At 37.2% G+C, this 22,663-nt stretch overlaps 1 long non-coding RNA gene across 7 annotated transcripts in view; it reads right to left on the reverse strand.

The window, feature by feature from the left end:
• LOC106018801 (uncharacterized) overlaps positions 1-16,029 on the reverse strand; it is a 112,820-nt gene extending 96,791 nt beyond the window's left edge. For 2 of the 7 annotated variants that reach the window (XR_005269640.2, XR_011808694.1), the window contains exons 1-4: positions 15,957-16,029; positions 12,331-12,414; positions 7,792-7,951; positions 5,005-5,046 (exon numbers count right to left, since the gene is read on the reverse strand). This is a non-coding gene — a long non-coding RNA (uncharacterized lncRNA). Of the gene's footprint in view, positions 1-1,237; positions 1,376-1,419; positions 1,525-5,004; positions 5,047-7,791; positions 7,952-12,330; positions 12,415-14,140; positions 14,633-15,656; positions 15,839-15,956 lie in introns of those variants that run through there. The other 5 variants (XR_005269642.2, XR_011808700.1, XR_011808706.1 and 2 more) reach the window with 5 other exon arrangements.
• Positions 16,030-22,663: the final 6,634 nt, after the last annotated feature.

Below are 22,663 nucleotides of genomic sequence, written 5' to 3' on the forward strand. Positions count from 1 at the left end.
TTTTCTCAAAGTGATAGAAGAATAAATAATTCAAGAAAATAATCTAGCCAGATTCTCAAACTGAACCCAATTATGCTTAAGACTTCAGGTGGTTTTCTAAGACACTACGCCTCTTTTGCTGCCCTTGTAATCTCCAGAAGGCAATTAGATGTTTCTGGCATCCATCTCCGGAGCTCATTCTACAGACTGGCAAGCTGTTGTTGGCTCCATTGCCTTCAGGAGACTTTGGCCTGGTACACTGTTTCTGTGCACAAGGTGGCCACAATTCCTTGAACTCTGCTGATTCCCAAGGGTTTGTGTTTGTCCTGACAGCTAATATTACCTCTATGAAAAAGAAGGAAGACTTTTTGACCATTTCAAAGCCTCTGCTGTAGCCAGGTGCTGCACTCTTCCATTTACCAGGAATTACTCTTGTCTATCGGTGAAACATTCAACAAAAGGAATGAAAAAGAAACAACATCCTGACTAGAAAATCATCATCATCAGAAACCACGTTACAAGAAGAGAACAACTTCTGCTTCTCTACAAGCCTGTTCTGCCTGCTGAGTGAGAATCCTCCGGGATTGTTGGTGGGACATTTCCACTCAAGGAAACTCAGCAATATTTTTTTTTTAAATCAAAATTATCTGAGGAAATATTTACATGTACATGGCTCACAAAGAGAAATGGGAAGGGACACACCATTCCCTGCAATTTAATCTGTACCAGTGCAGCTTTTGTCTGAAAAGGTTATTTTAATATCAAATATGCTGATAGGAGTTCTGAGAGCTGTATCCTCATGCAAAAATTAGGAGTGAACAACTGAATGCAACACACCTTATATTCTGCTTTCCAAAAAGAGCATCAATTAGTTACTGAAGTAAATTTAAGGGAAGAAATACATACCCACATACACAGTTACTGTATACAATACAGTCTTGTAACCATTTGAAGGATGGCACTGTATAATGGAGGTAAATTCATAAATGGGAATCAGTTGATTTAAAGTGATAACACAAATACTGCTGCCAACACATTCAGGCAGATTATAACTTAGAAGATATGTCAACACAAAATCACACAGAACTTAAAACTATTACTACTTATTTGTGTTATCTGTATTGAGCCTTGCAACTACTTTCTTCAAGCCAGATTTAGTAAGCATTTATCACTGTTTTAACCCCCTAGGAATACACATGCTCATCCATTTATATAGCATTCCTAAACAGTGTACAAGCTCAAGCCTTAAATTCAGCCTCAAAGTCACCATTCAAATTTGCATCTGTATTATTAGGGTCACAGGTCTCTGGTTTGCAGAGTCCAGCCTATCCTCTGGGTACGCAGAGACTGCAGTGAGTTGAGGTTCAGGTGGCAACTCCTTCTCTGCTGCAAATTGCTGTTACAATCAATGCAACAAAACATATTAGGATATGTAGAACTTACCAAAATATTTCTAGATTTTCTTCCATGTCCCTCCAGCCACTGAGATTTCTTTTTATTGGCCCTTCTCACTTCTAGGGTATTTCCATACTAGGTTTTGATACACTGCCAAAGAGCAGACTGTGTTTTTCTGTACCAATAAACTTCTGGATCCATAACAACCACGTTAGATATGTAAAAGAACATTAAAATGAGTATTTTATGATGTTTTTTCCTCTGCTTTTCTCTGTCTGTTTAGCCACATCTATTCTATATCCTGAATGTTCACATCATTATTATCTTTTCAGTATCGATACATTCTTTTTGTCAGTGATCTCCTGACTGTACTTTACCTGCTCTCCCACCTTCTGAAATACTAACTCTGCCACAGCACTAAGCTACAGAGATCTGGTAAGAAGGAAACGTAGGTTCCTGGAGTCCTAAAATAATCCAGTGAAGAAAAACAAAAAGGATGGCAGAAGGCCAACAAAGACTATGTAATGTAACTCTAAGTGTCAGGGTTTTTTTAAGTATGTGTGGCTGCTGTATCTCATACTTGGAGAAGTTGTCACATGCTGTCAGCGCCGGCTGATCTCCAGTTGGTGTTTCCAAGAGCAGCCCTTTCAAGTCAGTCCCAATGAACTCAGAGACAGAGACATTTTCTGTAGTGAAGCTGCACACTCCTTTGTCATATGTTCCTTTATGGAGAGGTAAACCAAGTGAAAACTGGTATCCTATACTTAACACCTTCAGACACACTGAATCCAAAAAGTCTGTTGAAGCACAAGTCACTGCCTAACAATGAAGGTGCTCTGCTACTGCTGCCTGTAAGCTCATTGATAAACAATTCTGATCCTCTTCTATGACGAACTGTTAGTCAGATCACTGATAATCATTCCTGAGCTGCACTGAACCATACGAGTAATACCTCTGTCAGCAGAGCTACCCTCCAACAGAGATTGGTGGCCATTCTTGTTGCTGTGACAATACACATTACAGTTGTTTTTCACAACTTTCTCCTGCACGCCTTAGATTTCATAAACCAAATGTCCAGTTTGGTGTTCCACTGGTGCAGCTCCAAGCTGTGACTCATAATGAGTGTAGAAGGGCACTGTTCTACATGTACGCCTGTTTGTAGTCAGCAAACACAGGCAACAGGCTCTGTAGCCAGATATCCAGTTCTTTTATCAAATAATTGGTTTAATCTAAATTTGTCATCTTCAAAAACCTTAATCTTTGTTAACCTATTTCTTCAGTTTTTCAAACTCCTGAGAGCATATGGTACGGATTCATCCAATCTCACTTTCCCTGTCATTTATGGTGATCAGTAAATATTGGGCAGCAATTATTTTATTGCATTGTTTACCTCGCAGCACTAGTCTTTGCAGTAAATATAAAATAAAATTATTTTGTATCTTGAAGTTAATTGTGTTGCAATTTTCTAGCCCTCGGTGTCTGTGGATGTTGAGGACAACTCTCTGAAGCACTTCACAGGAATCCAAGATGTATTGCAAGTGTCTCACTGCATCAAAAACTTCCTATTTCCTTGCCACTGGGTCTGCAAATGATGTGATGTTTGTAATAACCATTTCCTCACTTTTGCTCATTTAGTGTGTAACATTAGAATAAAACTGGACCTCTGCCACTCTGTTAGACATTTCATTAATAACTCTTTCTTGAAGTGGAGCTTCTCACATAAAGGAGTCACTCTCAGACTGGACAAAAATAGTTTGCATCTTTGAAGGAGCATTACATTTCTACTTCCCTTTTTAACCCTACATAAAAACTGATCCAATTTAGTCTGTAGTTTTTGAACCTTCTCCACTCAACCACTTGCCAGTTCACTTCTGGTTTCCTAGAGCAGTCACCTCTCCTAAATTTTCTGTTTCTAGATTCAGCATGGCAGGATCTGGTAAAGCTGAGGCATATTTTGGGCCTATCAATAAATGTTTGTATCAAAAGTTCTCTTGATGCATACAAGAGAACTGTATAGCAATTCTTCTTTGTACTGTTTTGCACCAGGAAGTGTCAGTCTGTTATGATCCTAGTAAGAAAGGCACTCAGACTCTCTAAATGCTTATTATAGCTAACACTATAAGGAAAGTATAGAGTAGACATTCCTACAACCCTTTAGATGGTAGGAGCCTCAGATGATGCAGCACGAAACAGACTCTAGTCCATCCATGGTGACACAGGACAGAACCTATCCATAGGACAGATTCCAACCTGTAGTCATTTGAGCTATTACAGGCTTTTCTTACAAGAAAACATCCCTATTCATCATTTTTACTGTCAAACAGAAACAATGTTCTCATGAGAACTTCTTGCAGCACTGTCAGATAAAGGCAAGGCCATGCAAGAGGAATAATCACCGGCACTGAATGGGAGCTGCCTGCAGCTCCTCCTTGACAAGAAGCCACCTGAGCTTGCCCTGCAGCCACCAGATTTGTGTAGCACAACACTGGCCTGAAGGCCATGCTGTGTGTGCAGCACAGGACAGGTCTGTCAGGAAGACTGTGTTGTGGATCAATCATGCCTTGATGTACAATGGCTTCCCTGTAGGGATCACTGCAGCTACCTCTTGCCTTACCTTTCATTTAGGATTTCAAAAGGGCAAGTTCCTTCTCACAGTAAGCCATATATATGGTTGTATGACTGTGCATAAGAGACAAAAGGTACTCTGAACATACACAGTTAAAAACAATCTAAAAAGACTGTTAGGTGATGTTGGTTCCTTTTTCCCATGTACTCAAATGGAAATATTTGAATTATCCATATGTCCCAGTTTCTGCTGCTTGATCACTAAATTTCTTTCAGAATTTTTGAATTAAAAAATGAATTATAAGTGATTTAATATCCTGAACTTGTGCAATAATGGCTTGAAAAAAAAAAATCAACTATTTTATTAAGTCTTTGGAAATAACTATTTCCAAAGACAGAAAGAACTTAACTTTCTTCTCCCTGCATCAAAGACAGTAATGTAATGCAGGATTTAACAATTAGATAAGTTTACAACCTCTAATATCACATTTCACAAAAGTGTCACTCTTCATAGACTCCAAATTGATTACAATGCCTAGGCAATTTGCTAGGAAACTAGAGAGGATATCTGCTGGTGGTGGTTGCAAGCACAAGCAAAGCCAGTCATATGGTCCTCACCCCAAACATGATGTTCTAAAGGCCAGCTGAAGGATTTGTATAACATATGGGCTAGAGTAAATTGGTAGAGGTTGAGATTAGTCAGATAAATAAGCAAAGAAAGCACATAGCTGAGTCTGGTCTTACGGAGTTGAACAAGAAAAGAGAAACATTTTAGAAACAAATTATGTCATTTGAGCAATGACACAACACACATACACAGTGGGAAACACATGCATACAAGTGAGAAAATGTTCAGAAAGAGTTTAATCCAAGTCATTAAAGCCATAAGTAAACTTGAGTCAGTAGCAGGAGGAAGGCACTGTATAGTGCAGGGGTGAAAACAGTCACGTTGCTGAGCAGCATCTGTAACATCATGTAAGAACAAGCAGACCAGCAGAAAATGGCACCCCCAGAGTACTTGCAGAAAAATAATGAAATGTCCCACACAGTTTTTTCCATACTTACTTAAGATTGAGCAGTATCATGGATTCTTATCTGCCCCTTTTGCTGTAAAAAATAAAATAAATTTTTAAAATAAAATAAAATAAAATAAATAATAAATGAAATAATGCATTCACATTCCAAGTAGCAGTTAAAAAAAAATGCTAATTTCTGTTCACTGATGGATTTGTCAGTGCAAGTGATGTTGGAAACCTGAAAAAAAAATACATGACTACATGACACCCCTGTGGCCCCTGGAGGAGCTCTGCAAAGAACTCAGTCAAGGTATACAAGAAGCACTCACCACAAGCTGACAGAAAGTCATTTGCAGGAACAAAATAAGCAGTTATGCCAAGGGCCTTCCCAGAGGCAATGAAACTGCCATAATTGGTGAGGAGAAACAACTAAAATACAGTAATGTCTTTTTGATCGGAGATACCAGTAATTCACTCTTCTGTCCTGCCTCCCTTTTTTTTCCAGAGAAATGTCCCAAGCTTTTCTTCTGCACCCATATCTCCCATGTTTTCTCATACTTACCATACACCTTTCTTTCTCTCTGACAGAGATACTTTTTGTCCTGCACTCACTTAATGTACACAAATGAAGTTCAGAGGTCGGAGGCTGTTATAATGGAAGACTTGCGGGTGCCTCTCCCTAGGCATAACCCCACAGAAAGCAGGTGGATTATTTAGTCTGACTCAGATCCTTTATTTCATCAGCCCATGACCAAAGCATAGAGCTGATTTTTTTTTTTTTTTACTTAAAAGCAATTTTGTTTTTCCACTCTCCTCAAGTTCAAAGGAGAGGGAAAGGGAAGGGAAGGGAAGGGAAGGGAAGGGAAGGGAAGGGAAGGGAAGGGAAGGGAAGGGAAGGGAAGGGAAGGGAAGGGAAGGGAAGGGAAGGGAAGGGAAGGGAAGGGAAGGGAAGGGAAGGGAAGGGAAGGGAAGGGAAGGGAAGGGAAGGGAAGGGAAGGGAAGGAAAGAAAGAAAGAAAGAAAGAAAGAAAGAAAGAAAGAAAGAAAGAAAGAAAGAAAGAAAGAAAGAAAGAAAGAAAGAAAGAAAGAAAGAAAGAAAGAAAGAAAGAAAGAAAGAAAGAAAGAAAGAAAGAAAGAAAGAAAGAAAGAAAGAAAGAAAGAAAGAAAGAAAGAAAGAAAGAAAGAAAGAAAGAAAGAAAGAATCATTCTTGTTCCAAACTTTCCAAATAAAATTACATTTGGATAGAAACCATGTCTGGAACAGAGAAAAAAAATCTGAATGTTATTAGCCATTAAAAGCAGGATATTAGAATATAAACATGATGTAACCTCAGCACTGTGACCGTAATAAATTATTCTGGCACTCAGAGCAAGATGGCATCAACCTTTCGCATCTTTAAAAATGTGTGCACATATATATACAAGTTTCTCTGTCTTGGCCCACTCTGTCCAGGGTTTTGAAAGATCAGCGCTAATATACCAGTTGCTGTGTATACAAGATATAAGCAAGTAACATGGCAATTTGTCCATCAGACACAGGATGATGTATCCCATCTAATTGTCCATGTTTGTCTGTGGCCAAAGGTCTCCCCAGAGATGGGATGGGCACAGCAAGACATTCGTTGTGGGGAAGCTGGGGGAGCATCTGGCAGAACAACTCTGCCTTCACATCCTGGCAGTAGCCTCTTCTTCCTTCCCTCATCCCTTCCTTCCTGCAGGCTGAAGAATAAGAAATGCCTTCCTGTGGTGTTAGACAGCTGGCAAGGCAAAGCCGGCTGCAGGAGAGAAGAGAGAGACTGGCAATATATATCCATGTGTGCTCATCTGCTCTCTGCTTGGGGTCACTGCTGGTAGGCAGCAGACCGTGGAGATCAGAGGGCACTGCAAAATTTATCTTCCCTTTTTGCCATTTTGTGTTACCTTTTCCACTCTCGTCCCTGCAAACTATGAATCTTTCCACCAAAACTGAACTGCAGCCTCTTCTGCAGTAAAGCATGGATGCTGGATAACAGTGGGCAGAAACTAATGTACAGAAAAATCTGAAAATGCATGAAGAGAATGTAATGATGAGCTCTGCAATGGGGGTGGTTCGGCAAAGCTGAGAGCACTTTCTCATGCCTATGTTTTTCATTAGCAATGATATCATCAGATTTGCATTCATTTTTTGGACTTGTGAGGGGGGAGCTCTCAAAGGAACTTTTCCAATTTATATTCCTTCTTCTGTCTTCTCAAACAAAATGAAATTTTCACACAGTTGCCACCTTCCTTTTTTTTCCCCTTTTCTTTTCTTTTTTTCCCCTTTTCTTTTTTCTTTTCTTTTCTTTTCTTTTCTTTTCTTTTCTTTTCTTTTCTTTTCTTTTCTTTTCTTTTCTTTTCTTTTCTTTTCTTTTCTTTTCTTTTCTTTTCTTTTCTTTTCTTTTCTTTTCTCTTCTCTTCTCTTCTCTTCCTTTTCTTCTCTTTTCTCTTTTCTTTTCCTCTTTTTCCCCAGTACAGAATGAATCAATAATGGTATTCAACTCAGTAAAAACACCTTTAAGAGGCCTGCTGAAGAACACTTTCACCAGTTGTGTGTTTTGGCTCCCAAGATAGTTATGCCCTGACTCACTTTTGTTCTGAGAACAAATCACAGAGTTAAATTTCTTATGCAACTTCTTTCTTCTTATGCTAGTAATTCTTAAAGGCTTTAATAACAAGCAGTTACGGATCATTTCCCCCTGAATAACTTGTTTTCTTTACCCTTGATAAACCTGTATTTTTTTCACTGCACCAGCTGATTGTGCCTCTTGTTATAATGAGACATAATGAAGCCTTGTCAGCCCTGCCACATCCTGGCTTACCATGTGGCGTCACACAGGAGAGCTGAAGAAGACCAGTTCGTGTGTGGCTTTCCAATATGTCCGCATGGAAAATGTGCTATCCCATTGTTTTCTGTGCCTCGAGGGTGGTGGCTTGTGTAGAATCAGGAGGTGAGAATAGACAGGGAAAGCCAAAAATCCACTGGAAAAATGAGAGAGATTTATTTCCGATATACTTAAAGATAATTTTATTTGTCCCTATCACCAAAATATAACTACAATACAATTGAAATTTCAGACTTTCCATGTCAATACTGGGGAGAGCAGCCAGAATTTTAAATAGGCTCTGTGCTCCATTTTTCTGTACAACTTCTTTTCACATAGTATGTAAAACAGAGATTTAAATCGAGGAAATTCTATTAAAGAAAGTCTCATTTTACTCAACAAATAAACAAGCAAACAAAAGCTAGTTACCCTAATGCCAACTGGCTTTCTTGCCATCTAATGTACTAATTTTCAATGCATTAATTGTAAGTCTTATATATATTACAAAGTATTGTCACAAAATTTATCTTCTGAAAATCATAATCACTGGAAAAGGGAGAAGTTTATTTGTGAAATATTTACTATTTGGAAGAAAAGAAACATAATAAACCTATGTATTTCCCCTGCATCATTATTGATTAGGGTTATGATGACTGATACTCCCGGGGTATATTTTCAGTGACTGTTTTTTTCAGTCATTCTATTGTAGCTGTAGTACAATAGAGGGAATATCAACATATTAAAAGATAATTTTCTACTATTATGAAGAAGATGGCTGACATTTTACATGCAGTTCTAAGTATAGTAGAAGGCAGTGTCAAGAATTTCTGGCTGTACTTTGTTTGACTGTCCTCCACAGATAAGGAGACTCTTAATTCTTAGTAGGCCCGGATGGCACAGCTGATGGAGCATAGAGTGCTGCAGATAAAGGGAGGATTGCTGGTGGATGAAACATGGAGTCAAAGTGAAATAGAATCTCTTTCTCCTTGCCATCCCAGGCATTTGTGATCTGGCTGGCTGCTGCTTCTATTATGAAATGCTAGAAAGTACCTTGTCTGCCTATTTTTTTCTTCTCCTCCCTACCTCTTTAATAAAGGGCTTGCTGAAAACGGTAAAGACAAAGAGAGGCTCCATTTCAGGGATAGGGGTGGAATCTCCAGGGTTTCTTTCACATGTGAGTATGACAGATGGAAAATGTTTCCGAGGGAAGTCTACACAAGTGGCGGCCAAGAACTCCATGTGTAAATGCACTTGGCAAGTGCAAGAGAAAAAAAACACCTCTGCCTCCTGCTTGAGACCTGTCTTATTCCATACCTCTCTGAGTACATGACATGTCTTTTTATTTTGACAATGTCTCGTGGCAAGCTCAGGTCTGGCAATTCAATCAGCAGAGGGTACACCTGAGCCCCAGGTGTAGCTCACTGCAGACCTCACCTGACTACAAGATTTGATTCTGTGCTTCCACCAGCCTAGGAGATGCATTGAAATATAATAAAGTCATAATTTTTTATTTCATTATTCAGTATTATACCAAGAAAGTGGGATGAGGACCTAAATATATATATGCTGGCATTTTCCAAAGAGTTCAAAATATTTTGTGGAAGTTCTAGTGCCTCAAGTTTTCCTTAATTAAAACATATAATCAAAAGCAGGTCTATCTCCATGATTTTTAAGTTATTGATAAGCACAAAATTGCATTCACCACTGATCAGTCAAGCTTCGGCACAGAGAAGTCATTGTTTTTTTGTTTAAAGCCACCTCATTGATTAGTGTTGCAAAGCAAACATGACATGTTATGAGTCTCATAAGTGATTTTGATGTCTGAATTACTAAAGCATGTGGCCATTCTTTCTCTGGGATATCGGTCACAGAGTAATTAGTGTTTTTCTTCTAGTCTCATAATTGCCATTATGATGGCCAAGCAACGTCATCTTTTTCACCCTTTATTTCCTGTCTTCTTTTTCTTCCCACACATTGGTTAATGAAAGGGACCTTATCCTTTTCATTCTTGTCTCAGGTATGAAGAAATAAAGAGATCAGATAGATTTCATCTCAGAGTTCCTATTCTGCAACTGGCATCAGACTTAGAGGTTTCATGTCTTCTAATCTTTCCTCCTTCAGTTTTACCTAGGAAAAATATATACTCATCTTAAATCTTCACACTTAGAGGCAATACAGATGTAGTTATGGGAAATCAAGGATAAAGCCAAAATCAGCCATTACTGGTTGTGGTCATGCAATAATCACACAAAAAGTTCTAGAAAAATCCCAAATTTCTTGTTTTTCATTGTGTACAGAGGTAACTCTTGTATCTGGCTCTAGGCCACAGGTCAGAAACACAAATTTATTTCAACAAACTAGCTGTTCTTCAAAAAAGTATCTTTTAACTATTATCTGTGGGATAGGCACACAAAAGTGCTAATAGCTTTATCTCACCTCTCTCATGGATCTTCCACTCAAAATAATTGTATTGGCACCTAACATATCCAAGAGGATATTCTGAAGAATTTGGATGGTACATGAGAAATTAGTATCCTACATCTAATTAACCATAATAGCTCCAAGGGCAGGCAAAAGAGTCATTTCAAAAAAAAAAAAAAAAAAAAAAGCCGAAACTTGCAGAAAGTACAAGCCATCTTGATAAGAGATGCCCATAACATAAAAACAGAACAGAACAGAAATGTTTCAATGGAAAAAAAAAATATTTCCCCTATAACATTTCTTCAAGAGAATATAACCTACTTGAACTTTCAGAATTTTTTGAAAACCAAGTTTATTTCTTTGATTTGTTATGATATCCTGACGATGGGACATTTATTTTCAGCTGTTATCTTACATAGGAACCTATGTATGTCCATTGTGGATAAAACCAAAAATGTGTATAGCTCCAGATCTTGTCTTGACAATTGTCAACAGCAGATTTTGAGGAAAGAGTTTAAGAACAGCAAGCAATCGAGGATATGTCTCAAGAATATTCTTCCAATTTTTATCAGTTTGTAACTCAGAGATATCCTGAACCAAAAGTTATGTTTTTGTGTTTAACATTTCTTTAGGTATTTTTATCCCATGTGTGCATCCAGTTGCTTTTGAAATCCAGCATTTTTGAACCCAAGGCTATATCAATGCTGACCTAGGAGGAGTGTCAAAACTAACCTATTCATATAAACGTAACTACAAAGAGAGTCAAAGAAAGTAAAACATATGAGCTACTTCTACAAAATATGTGCATAAGCTGAAATTAAAATGCAAAAATGAGTATCTGAGCTGCTGGAACTAAAAATTATACAGGGCAGCCAATGCTAATTATCAGTATAATAGTTCCTTATCCAACCTTGGATACCACTAGCAGACCATGTTCTCTAACAGAGAGACTCTTTTGTAATGTGAAATTGCATGAGAGATGTGTTTTTAATTACTAAGAGACAAAAGGACCTCAGTTTTACATCTTGTATGAAAAACAGCACACATAATTATGCTGAGGTAATTATTCATTATGGACTCAGCGATCTGACACCTACTGATTCACCCACATCATTTTCTTGTAGTGCCCACATTTTTCTTTGAGGTGCCAATCTATAAGCTTGATTTCAACTTCATTGAGGCAATGGGAATGTTTAAGATAACTTTAACAGGAGATACAGCAGAATTAACATTTTAATCAAGCTCACAGTTTAGTCAGAAACATTCCCAAAATAAGTAAGGATGGGAATTAAGCTCTACCTCACTTGAAACACACATATCTATGTCTTATTCCATGGTACATAGTTAAAACAAGATACCAAGGTGCAAGAAGAATAACAAGTTTTTTGTGGTCTCCTTCTGAAGCTTTACTTCATTCTGTGTAACTGGTTAGCTTGTTCACATCTTCTGTCCTGCTTATTTGAAAGACACGTCAAGACCAAAGCCCCAGGGGACATGGCTGCAGATCTGGCAAAGACCTCTGGAATGACCACTGGTGCACAAAGGAATGAAAGCAGTGACTGGCCGGGAAATTAGAGTTATTTTTATTACCACTTTATTCACTCCAATCCACCAAGCTGTTCTTCTCATATGGAATTAATTACAAACTCAAAAACAATTGGGGAAAATGTTAGACTTTGTTTCTGTAATTTATACCTGGGAAACAGCCAGATACTTCTGAAAAGTTATTTATTATTGGTACTGAGTGTTAGCAGAGTTTTGTTCACATCACCAAAACACCAGATGTGTATAACATTTAAGCAAACAACCTATATGCACATTAGTATACAAGCCTACAGTTCACCTTCTGCAAGCATATTTGGAATTTAACCTCAGCAAATGAAATGTTCATGGAAAACTTATCCTGACATTCAGTAAGCAGATGAACTGCCAGCCACGTTTTAAATTAGAATTAGCATTACTGAATTATATTTGTTTGTACAACTTAGCCAGAATTTTACCAGGCTCTCTCAGCAGAATAAAGAGGGGGCGGAAAAACATAGTGTATTTTTATGCATACTATGATAGAGATGCATACTAAAAGTCATTAAGACAGATAATCTTTATATATGTTACCTCTACTGGTGACCGAAGTATAAATTGAAGTCATCTTCCTGTAAGTACCAGTATTGAACAGTGTTTTCTATTTCACAGGCACTTCTGTACATTTTGAAAAGAAAAAAAAAAAAAAAAGTTATTATTAACTCACCTTTTGTTTTAAATAGCTTTGATACAAAACAAACAACTTTTCTAATTCACACAGATTTCATTATGCTTCTTTTGCAGATACAGCAATAGACAATACATATTTTTAAAGGCCAGGAATGTTTTCCGTCCGTGATCACTGAAAGAAAACAACATATTGCTGACCTTGTAGAATATTGCATTCAAGGAAATCTTCATGTCTCCATTGAAGAGGAAGAAAAAAAAAATCCAAGATAACCCTGGAATTTAACCATATTACTAGATAAAGAGTGCAATGACTCACAGACCAATACTAGGAAAGCACAAACATCCCTGTATAGATACAAGTGAGTGCTAAACTTAATTTATTGCATCTCAGCTACTCCATTTCCAAAACACATTTCCTTTCACTGAGATAAGAAGAACTTTTCTTTCATCTCTCATTCTCTAATGGTAATGTTTGTCAATACACTGTGCCCTTGTGATTATCTATTATAAGAAGACAAAAAAATTGGCATGTGTTGGAATGAGAAAATATAGCTTAGTGAAACATTTTCAATATTAATTTATTATGAAATACAGCTACTCCACAAAGCATATGCACATTTTTTCCTGTCATTATGATTGCAAGTTAATTTTTACAGTGCATCTCAATTAGCAATTATTCACACACAAAATGTTTAGGCACAAACTAAAGTCCAAGCTGCAGTAACCCCCACGTGTTGTTATCAGATTTGACAAGCATAACATCTCATGTCCAGTGACATGGCTGTGGTCACATAGCTACTCAGCCCTCTCCAGAGAAGGCTTAGGTCCATCCATACTTTTTGATTTGCAGAAAAGTTAAAAAATTATATATGAAACTTTTTTCACGTTTGGCAGGTGAATTTGGACACTTGAAACTAGTTAATGCTTTTAGATCTTAAGAATAAGATGGAGCTAGAGATAAGGATGGCCTAATTTAACACCTGTTTCTAATTAGATTCTTTCTTCTATATCAGTGTATGAAATACTAAAAGGATATTTTATGCAGAAGAAAGTGAGATGTAAATTTAGCACTCATTAATACTAATTATTAAGTCAGTTTTCTAACAAAGTCATATCCAGAGCAATTCTAAAGTTTTTTGTTGCTGTTGTTTGTTGTTGGTGGTTTTTGTTTGTTTGTTTGTTTTGTATTATTTTCTTGGCTCAACAGAAACATGAAAAACATGAAAAAGAACACTTACCAGGGATTCCTTCTTTACTTTTGGTCTCTCTAAAAATTTTGACTGTATTCTCAAGTAATTTAATTTCCAAATGCTTATAAAGCCTGTATTCATTGGTTAAAACTTTAGGAACTTATTTCTAAGCTAAATTGCTTTTCTGCCACATCACGATCAGAGTCATAATGTTAGTAAATACTCTGTGAAAAGCAACTCCATTTTAGCAATGTCTTATTAAGATTTTTGAAAATAAAATTTCTCTACTATCTAGTATAAACATCTAGTTAAACATTTTAATTGTGACATTTCATGTCACTGACTTTACATGTCTATAATGTAGAAGCATCTGTCTAAACAAATCCTCCTGGTCTCTCCTCAATAGATTAAGGCACTTTTAAGCTGATTCAGGCCATATTGTCTAAAGCAAACCCTGTAAATTGTGTTCTAGAAATGTCGTTTCTCCCAATGAAAATAAAGAAAACTGAGAGTAACCAGCTCACCTGCAAACATTGCAGCATAGACCTCCAAGTGAAATGATCCCACCACAGATTTCTTAATGCAGTCAGCACTGAGTCAGAGCAAGTTGTGAACCCTGTCTGATCCTGTGTCTCTTTTAATCATGACCTTGTAACTAACTGTGAGACAATGGAGATACCACCATTCAGCACATTTGCTCCCTCTTGCCAGGGAAGTACACCACATAGCCCAAACTCAGAGTGTTGCAAGGCAATGTGATCATTGCTTTCCTAGCTTGGTTAAAATGGTGGTGGCTGAGGGAGGCTGCGGCCTAAAGCATTTCTTGCACAGTACCTTTAAAAAGACAGCAGCCATGTGAAATCTTGACAAAAATAAAGGCAGAGATACGTGTATGCTTCATATAGATAGTGTGCTTGGTGGTTTTGTTGTTGTTGTTTAGTTTTGGTTTTTAATTTTTGTACCCATGTGTGTAGACAGCAGTGAGGAATCTCACTGACAGAAACTTCATATAGCATCAGAGACAAAGACCTCCCTCCCCTCCCCTTTTTTCTGGCTCACTCAGCTATTGATGAGACAATCCTCAAATGTAAATGGTGTAGAAGTACCACTCAGCTTTCCCTCAAGAAATTCTTTCTCTCTAGGGCAAGTATTGTAAAGAGGTTCTATATGGATGCCACAACAGGCATGTGGAAGAGGACTGTGCTAGACAGGGGAAAAGGAGCAAAACTTCATTAATCCCTGTATAATGGATGACCACATAACAGTCTGTTAACACCTGCATTAATATGGGACCAGAGGACTCAGAAACTGTTACAAGAGTCACAGCAGTCCCTTGTTTAGTAAACCAATAAGAAGCAGGACCCCAAAGAAGCCAGCCCATACATCATCCCTATATACAAAACATATGTTTGTGCTTAGTGCTGATGAAAACAAGAATGTGTTTTTAACATGGGTCGCTGTAGATCAGATATTTTACAATACTATAAGTTAATTATGGGGACCTTTCTTGCCTACATAATTAGTTAAACATCCATAATTACTTTTTAACTAAATAATTGGTCTTTCAATTACTTATTAACATAAATGGATTTATTTTTTTTATTCTTCATTAACCTTGTATTAGTTGTTGGGGTTGCTTGCATTGCATGCTACTAACTTTTATACAAGGTAATAATCTGATGTTTTTAATAGCACTAAATTATGTAACATGCCAGCAAGAAAAGCAACCAAAAAATCAAACCATATTGGAAAGTATTTACCCTAACTTCAGATTCAGCTTCTGCAAAACATCCAGTTCTCAAATAATTGGAGAGAAGGTATGATATTTAACTATATACAAAAATCTTCCGGTCTCATCCCTTTTCTGGAAATATCCCAGATGAACACAGAAAAACAAAATCTCCCCAGCAACTCAGGAAGAAATAATAATAATAATAATAAAGCAAACAAGTCAATACATACAGGTTATTTTCCTTGCATATTGTGCTGTACTTTATAGAGAATTGCATTCAATATTTAATGAGCATGTCAAATATTTACCATAACCAGTTCCTAAGAAGTTTGTTTGAGATTCACAGTATCTGGCTGTGGGCAGCTTCTTTCAAATTAGATTAGTCCAACCTAATTTTCTATTCATGTTATGTACAGTTAGTTGATGTGGAAGGCTATCATCTCAGGGCAGGCAAACAAGACTCAGAGCTTCAGTCCTGCTGAAGAGCATGTGTAAGTTATGTCCTTCCCTGCCCCCCCACCCCCAGCATATAAATATCACTCCGAGTGACGTTAATGAATGTGTAAATTTGCAGTAAGTTTGGGGATATTAAAGCAGCCCCAACCTACCATACCAGGGAAGTCTGTGCGTCTGTGACTAAATGGGTATTTATCATTTCCTGAGCTCCATGCTGGCAGCCAGCCAGCAGAGTGTGTACATTGAAATTAAAATAGATCGGGAGGCCGGACTTTGTTCCAAATTGATCTGGATGACGATAGCAATTCTGAAAGCAACTCCACTTTTTAAAAGGCTCATTGTACATTTCTAAAAAGGAGGGGGGAGAAGCATTTAGGAAAATAACAGGAAGGAAATCTAAGTCTGGGATATATTCTCTCTCTTTAAAAAAAATAATAATAAAAATAATTCTCTTACAGCATTGTTTTGTTGTCAACAACATAAGAGATAGTACTTCCACATGTTAAATGAAGAAATGCATGCAGTAGGAATGAAGAAAATGTATTTCTAGTCATCTACATATTAGTGAGTGATTTTTCCTAGTGCATGTGATTGCACTTTAAAGACCAAAAGTTTTTTTCAAATCATGTCAATTTTGGCAAGGGCAAAATATATATGTATATATATATATATATATATATGAATTACTCTTATTAGGCATAATCCAGTTTTGTCATTGTGGTTGATAGGTTGAGTAAACTGTTGGTTTTACTCTGCCTTAACAAACGTTAAGTGAATATACAGGCACAGCTTGGCTCATTTTATTTATAAAATTCAGTATCTACGGTACATATCAGGATATTTTAGTAAATGAATACACTATTTTTGTTGTTTGCACTCTTCTGTAAAATGATTTGTGAAGTGATAAGTTAAAAACAATAAAGATGTCAAGCACCAGCACTGATTTCATTAGTTTACCAGAAGCACTTATAATTTCTTATGCTTTGAATGCCAGAAAGATAGACCAGGCACAGAGTTCACCAGGCATCAGAATATTCATTGTGTAACTGCTTTAAAAAAAAAAAAAAAAAAAAAAAAAGACCTGATACAATGGAAAGAAGCGTAACTCCTGAGATGACAGACTGTTAAGTAATTACAACAGGAATTGGCCTTGTGGCAGTATTTTTATTATTCCTTACAATTCAGTATAGAAGATGCCATAAAATTAACCAGGGTAATTCTATTTTCACCAAGTGCCAAAACTGTGTTTTTACCATCCTCAGTGTTATTTCCTAACTGCTGTCTTTCCACTCCCTGGGTAATCATCTACCCTGCCCCATGCTGTACAAGATGCAATGGCAAAAGGATGGCTTTTAATCTGAATGTTGAATAGAGAGTTACACCCCAGATTTGACCACCAATAAGAATGCAGCTTGTAGTATATTAGAACTATTTCCCAATAATTTATTTCCTTGAGAATATTACCTTGAGAAATAGGTTGCCGCATATGACCAGCTATTTAAACATATACTTACCAAAAGAAATATACTCAGTTCACTTAGTGACAACCTTGGCCATCCTTCGATATGACTCATGTTGTGTTATATCTTTCTTCAAACATAAGTAACTACTGTAGGCCTGGATTCTTATTTTAGAGTGCATGTTAAGTGTTTTTATTGTAGAGCTTGCAGTCATGCACTTTACATGCTTTCAGATAAAAAGAAAAATTGTGGAAAACTCTATTCTCTTTACATCAATAAAGTTCCTGTTTGATGCCAGAGTAAGCAGCTAGTTCCATAATCTTTTGCTGTCATGAGTGAGCACTGAAAAATTTCTCAGGCAAAAGAATTGGATACTTCACTTCCTTCTCCTTCAGAGCACCTCAGATAAGGGCTTTCACATTTAAAGCCACGCTAGACATCCTCTAAAGCTTTGGAACAACAACATTAGGACTTAAGCAATTCAAAGAAAGTTTCCTCAAAACTGGAATCCTCTTTAGCATGGACAGCTGCCTCTCTGTGGAGCATGGTTTTCCATCCTCTCTGCAGCATGCAAATGTTCATTGCCTTTGATCTGGCTCCCCTTGCAGCTGCTCAGCAGCACATCTAGTAGCTCCATAAGGATGTGATACAGCTCTGAGCTGTATTAATGCCTAGCCTGACTTGTCCTAGTTTCCAGGAGTGATCTGGCTAGTCTGAAAACAACAGTGCAGCAGAGCATAATATCCCCCTTTTTTTTTCCATTCTTTCTATGTCCATACTAAGCCATAAATCTCAGTGGAGCTCTGACTCAGCTGAGATGCTCAGAAGCAGAATTTCTCATGGTCCAGAAAGAAACAAAAAATGGTGCTGAGGAGACATCACAGTCTCTCCTGAGAGCAGGTGGGGGCTGTTCACCAAAAAGCTCAAGAGAGCAGCATACTGAACAGATGCTTCTTGCAGATTCCCGTGGAGTCAAGAAAGGTAAAATCAAACTGCCTGGCATCTGATGTTCTCTAAAGCTATGCAGTGTTATAGTTGGGACATTTTAAAATAGAGATTTACAGGTAGGGAACTAACTGCATGTTACCAAGTGCCAGCTAGGCTGTTAAAACACCCTCTTCTCACAGATACACAGTTTTCTGCACGCTGCAAATGGAGTCCCTTTTCTTCTCCTGTTCCATGACCTTAGGCCGAATTGGCATAATATCGTGCAAAGAGAAGGGGAGAGGAAAAGAGACTTCAGATAGTAAAATCTTTCCTCATGAGCCAAAGAGTTCTCTTTCCAGCCAAATAGCTGAATGGCATATACATAGTATCAATAATCCATCACATATTTTTTTAAGAATTTTTTGTCAGCTTGGTCAACGTGAGTGGGGCCAAAACATTCTTTGCACTCAGGAAGATCTTAGGGGGCACCACATTACAATCCCAATGGTGAATAATGAATTATCATACCAAAATGGCAGACCTGTACTTCCCTTCCTTCTTTGCTAACAAGACAAAACTATTAACATAAGTCTCTTTAAATTAAAATTACACATTTAGTGCTGATAAAGGAAATATGCAAAAGGCATAACACAACATATAAGCAGTATAGTACTGTTCAGTCAGAGCTGAATTAGTCATACTGTCAGTAGCCAGCCTAGCAATCTTCTTTGGTGTTCTGCTCTGGCTTCCTTCTATTCTCTCTGAAGTAAATAGCATCAAGTGTATTTCCAACTTTCTTGAAAATAACATTGGCATTGCCGTAGCTGCTACACTTTTACTAAGTGTGCTTAAGAACATCATGGTTGATTTTTAGGAGTGGTCGCTGAAGTTTGAAGGACATGATTTTGTTGCAGATAAAAGGAAGAAACCTAGCAAGGGAATTCTTCTGAAGTATATCTTGTTTGGTGGCTGTTGTCTCAATGTTGGGGAAAAATAAATAAATAAAATAAAAATAAAAAAGAGAAAAAATAAGAAAACAAACAAACAAACAAAAAGATTATACGATATAAGTATCTATTTGTTAGTTCCTTTAATAGCTTCTGAACACACTGCTGATTTTTTACCATCTATGGTGGATGGGCTATCCATATCTTACATTTATTAAATTTCCAGAAAGTTAGTGAAGAAAAAGTTAAAATGAGACTCATAACTCATTTTCATTCATGGATACTATATATGAGCTCAAATTTACCACACAAATCCATTGGAAACCAGCTTTGAGCAAGTGCTGCTGCTGCTCACCAACTTAACTCCAAATGTATAAGAGAAATCTGTATTTTCATGTTCCAAGTAACATCTATAGAAAGGGAAGAATTCTCTCTCACAGCTCTGCATAATCATTATGAATTTGTCCAAATTTAATGGAACAGTAGGATACAAACCATGTTATGTAGCTTCTGCATGACTTCAGTTTTCATTAAGAAAATTTAAGCAACCATAAAATAAATTTAAGCCATGTGATTTCTGAGTACCTACATGTACCTTAAGTTGCTGTTCATGACTTTCAAGTGAAAGAGAGACAAAAATGAAAAAAAAAATGGCAAATGATTAAACTTGTCAAACAACCCCTTACAATAATGTTAACTCTTTTTTATATACTCAGGCTCCCCATGGTCACACTGCATTCTTCATTTACTATTCAAAATTATTTTGTTTATATTTTTCAAATAATGTGGTATACAATTTTTTGTAAGGTTAAGTGGGTTACATCATTGGGTAACCTGTTCTCTGGAGAACAATCTCACTACAGTCATCACCACAGAACCTCCTGAGTGTATATATGCATTTCCAAAGAAATTTTAAGAATTTTAGGAATTTTTCTAGATCAAGTATCTTATTAATTCAAAAACTGACAATTGAAAGTATCTCTCAACATTTGCTTGAAAGTGGCTATGTCCAAGAACTTTCATGAATATTGGTGTGAAGCAAATCTCATACAATGCGCAAGCACAATACAATACAATGGAAACAATCACTTTAATGATACGTGAAGATTTATGTTTTTATGGTAACTATGTCACATGACATGTCTAAACAGTTTCTTAAGGCTGTTCTTCATCTATAAAAGTTTAATATGGGGAAACAACATTTATTCTATCCCTTATTCTTTTTATTTAATCATGGATCTTTTTGATACCTCCCTTTTTCTCACACCCTCCATAGCTTGTGCTGCTGTCCTTGCCAATGGCTTCCCTCAAGTAATATCCCAAGTATCCTTTGATGCAAGGTTACACAATGGCAGGAGACACAAAATCTGAACAGTTATGTGAAGATGTATATTAGTTTTTCATTATAAAGTTTCCTCCCTTTGAAGTTCTAAGGAAACTACAATTTCCTTTCTCCTGCTGTAAGATATATATTCCCTCACAGTTAAATACATCTCCTGTAACAATTCATTTCCCAGGCTTCACCAAGGTACAGTTCAAACAGCATCTTTGATCTGCACAAAATTCCTCAAAAAAAAAAATCTTTATCCTTCCATTCAGGTGATGAGCAATCCTGTCAGGAAATAGCTTCTTGCATCTAACTGAGCCCACATAACACTTTAAGCACTACCATATTAACATGCATATTGAAAGTTCACATCAGTCATTTATTTGCACAATGAAGAACACTGTGCTTGCTTAGACCAGTAGAGAAAGAAGTATTAAAATCATGAATTCTCTCACAACACTGCACGTCAATTAAATCCTTGTTTGCCATTCTGTATCAGATTATACTCCATTACAGTAGTGACTGCTCTTGGGAGCTAGGTATTTATCATGTTAAAAACAAAGATTTTCAAGGCCAATGTTCTACAGTAGCTCTATATAAAAAGTAGTTGTATTTTTATGCATTTGCTACATTTTTTAGCTAAGTGGCTCACCTCGTAAGCGCTACACTATGTAAACTGTGCAGAGTGAGTATTTATGCAAAGCATCCTACTGACTTTGGTGAGGCTCTTCGTGTACGCTCTCAAAAGTGCAAGTGCAGTTCATACAGTGTAGCCTTTGGCATGTGTCTGAAACTGCACAGAGCTCAAAAAAACGATGGCCCTGCAATTTGCTGGATGAAGCTTGTGGGGGAGACAAGCAGGGAGCAGTAAATTAGAACTGCAACTCAGAGCTGTGCCATCATCACTTACAAGTACTTATAAATTGTTTATCCTCCCCCTTCATGTTGTAGCTATAAGCTTTCATGTTCCTACATCTGCTAAATATGACTGCTGCACTTATTTACCTGTCTCCCAGAAAAGTAGGAAGGTTTCTTAACAGCCTACATTGTATGCTAAGGGGCAAAGCACCAGCTCTGTAGTGAGCCTTGTCATCTATCTTAATTTTGATTGATTTTGTTCTGCCTCTATTTGATAAGATTACAGGCAGATATTGGTTAAAAGTAGCAGCTAGCATGCTGAGGCTGAATTTTGCTTTTTCTGTGAATGTGGATCTAAAAAAAAAAAAAAAAAGAAACAGTACACTAGCAGCACAATCCAGTATTAAGTGGCTTGGTTTTCATTTGCATACCTCCTTTGGCTCCTCATTACAGCACACTTCCTTGGCTTGCCACAAGTCACCCCTTTCTGGAAACAACTACACAGAGCAAGGGCAGATGAGAGCAGGTCCTTGCCATTCACCAAGATACTAGTCAGCTGAAAGGATGTGCTCGGTTTTGTACACCAACCTTATACTTGTTCAGTTTCAACGAATCTTCCTCAGTCACTGTCACCACAATAACTGGCAGTAACTACTACCCAGAGAAATTCCAGTGTCCCTTCCTTCATGGAAGGTGTGAGCTCCACTGGGGCTCAGACCAATTATGGCTGGCAAAATTATGCTACTTGATTAACAGGGGAACAAAAGAAAGTAAAAGCTTGTACATACAGCCTCCCTTTAATCTCATGAGTGCTACGTGCTTTGCTGTGCTAGATATTCTCAGCATCTGAATGACAATCTTATCATCTAAGATATAGGAAGAATTGGTTTGTCAGACCAGCTAAAGGTCTTATGGGAGAATTGAGATCTAAATATCTTCACTTACAGCCCTCTGCTTTAACTACTAAATGCCATTGACGAATTGATTCTTTGAGGTATATGAAAGCTTGCTCATACACCTTGATTTCCAGGCAATAACACAGAGATACCTTCTTTCTTTAAAACTGACTGTGATTGAAATACTACAATAAACTCCATTTAATGTATTATGAAGCTGATGTATAGCTTCAAATTCAGGGAGTGAATTCTCTTCTTTTTAAGTACAGAAACTCTTCAATCAGTGAGAAAGACACGAAAAGTTTCCACAGTCTCAAAGGGAGTATTAACCTCTGATGGGGGTCTGTCAAGACACTGGAGAACAAGGGTCAATATACTCACTCAAGAAGCATTGGAGATTTGGAAAAGGAAAAAGCCTTCTAATAGTCTAGTGTATAAACATGA

This window comes from Anas platyrhynchos, chromosome 1, assembly GCF_047663525.1.
Source record: "Anas platyrhynchos isolate ZD024472 breed Pekin duck chromosome 1, IASCAAS_PekinDuck_T2T, whole genome shotgun sequence".
Taxonomy (NCBI): domain Eukaryota; kingdom Metazoa; phylum Chordata; class Aves; order Anseriformes; family Anatidae; genus Anas; species Anas platyrhynchos.